This window comes from Lipotes vexillifer, unplaced genomic scaffold (assembly GCF_000442215.2).
Source record: "Lipotes vexillifer unplaced genomic scaffold, Lipotes_vexillifer_v1.1 C26898231, whole genome shotgun sequence".
In the NCBI taxonomy this organism is placed as follows: Eukaryota; Metazoa; Chordata; class Mammalia; order Artiodactyla; family Lipotidae; genus Lipotes; species Lipotes vexillifer.
In genome coordinates this window covers 1-2,088 of record NW_006797136.1, presented here as the reverse complement: position 1 = coordinate 2,088, position 2,088 = coordinate 1, and the positions used below count along the sequence as shown (strand labels likewise).

The 2,088-nt window shown below is 47.5% G+C and overlaps 1 non-coding gene across 1 annotated transcript; it reads right to left on the bottom strand.

The window, feature by feature from the left end:
- Positions 1–1,688: 1,688 nt before the first annotated feature.
- On the bottom strand, positions 1,689–1,761 carry TRNAG-CCC (transfer RNA glycine (anticodon CCC)). Its single transcript has one exon. It is a non-coding gene; the product is annotated as a tRNA-Gly (tRNA).
- Between the last annotated feature and the right edge of the window lie 327 nt (positions 1,762–2,088).

Sequence of the window (2,088 nt, the reverse complement as noted above, 5' to 3'; positions counted from 1 at the left end):
GGAAGATCCCACATGCCGTGGAGCGGCTGGGCCCGTGGGCCATGGCCACTGAGCCTGCGCATCCGGAACCTGTGCTCCGCGGCGGGAGAGGCCACAATGGTGAGAGGCCCGCGTACCGCAAAAACAAAAACAAAAACAAAAAGAACACCTGCTCTTTCCTGGGCACCATCCCCTTCCTAGAATGTGAAATCCCCTCAGGTGGCAACTACTGGTGTCACAGCCGCATTGACACCTTTGATTCAGGAATCAGGTCTCAGTCGACACCTCTGTCTGCTACTCAGTGGACACGGCTAAGTACAGTGTCCACACCGTGCAGCCCCTCCATGGCCCCCGCCTGCCCGGCCAAGCCCTGCCGCTGCACGTGGACGGTGTCTTCTGGAATTTCAGGAGAACGGACCACACTGTCCGCCACCTCGTGTCGGGCTCCTGCCCTTCAGTACGGCCACGGCAGTCTGCAGATTCCTCTGTACTTTGCCCTCTCGTGGCTGAGTGGCATCCACTGCAAGGACACTTCCCTTGCCCGCTGCCTGCTGATGGCCATGTGGCTGTTTCCACATTTTGGTGGCTAACGCTGCTGGGGACGTTCTTGGGCCCGTTCCTGCACAGTTGCTTGCTTTCCTTCCTCTTGGGTAAATACTTAGAAACACCAGGTCAAGGGGACTCTCTGGGAAGCTGCCCTGCTGTTCTCGGGCAGCAGCTCCGTGTGCAGTGGGCGGCTCACCTGCTCTGGCCCTGCCAGCTAGCGGCCTCGCACCGGTGGGCGGGCAGCGGTTCTCCTGCTGTTCCAACCTGCGTTTCCCTGGTAACTAGCGACAGTCAGCACCTCTGTCCTGCTTGTCAGCCATTCACACATCTTACATCTCTCGTAATGCATCTATTCACATCTTTGGGCCACGCTGTTTGGCTGGGTCATCTGTCTATTATTATGTGCTAACCCTTCATGTATCTTGTCAGATATATGTACTGTAAATATTTTCTCCCATTTTGTGACTTGTCTTTTCATTTTCTAATGGGTATCTTTAGAAGAACAAATGTTTTCATTTTGATAAAATCGAATGCAGCCATTTTTTTCTTTTATGGTTCTTGCTTTTTGCGTCCTAAGAAATCTCTGCCTTGACCTCAGGGTCATAAAGATTTCCTGTATTTTCTTTGAGTTGCTTTTGTGTCATGGTGTGAAGTAAAGATCAAGTTCATTTTTCTTCCCTATGTATATCCAGTTGTTGTAGCACCATGTGTTAAAAAGACTTTCCTTTTCATATTAAATTATCTTGACATCTTTGTTGAAAATCAGTTGTCTGTGTGTGGGTCTACTTCTGGACTTTCTATTCTGTTCCATTCATCTGTGTGTCACCAGTACCACACAGTCTCAACTACTGAAGCTTTACAGAAAGCCTGAAGTCAGGTAGAGTGAAGCCCTGCTTTGTGTAATTGCTTCGGCAATTCCAGGTCACCTGCATTTCCATGTTTTAGAATCATCTTGTCAATTACTACAAAAAGCCTTCTGGAATCTTGACTGGGATAACTGACATTTTAACAATATTGAGTCGTCTAATCTACAAACATGCTCTCTCTCCATTTCTTCAAGTTGTCTTTGTTTATTTTTTAAAATATTTATTTATTTATTTGGCTGCGCCGGGTCTTAGTTGCGGCACGCGGGATCTTTTTTCAGTTGCGGCACGTGGGACGAGTTCCCCGACCAGGAATTGAACCTGGGCCCCCTGCATTGGGAGCACAGAGTCTTAGCCACTGGACCACCAGGGAAGCCCCTTCAAGTTGTCTTTAATTTCTCTCAGCAATGTTCTGTGGCTTTCAGTGGAGAGGCGCTCTTACACATCTTTTGTTAAACATTACTAAATATTTTGTCTTTGGGTATTACTGTAAATATAATTAACTCTAATTTCTTTTTTCTTTCTTTTTTTTGAACAACACTTGAATGACCTGTAATGTGCTTAGAACAAATCACTTTACAAAAAGCACGAACACTTTTTAAAACATAACTTTGGGGGCTTCCCTGGTGGCGCAGTAGTTAAGAATCCGCCTGCCAATGCAGGGGACACGGGTTTGAGCCTTGGTCTGGGAAGATCCCAC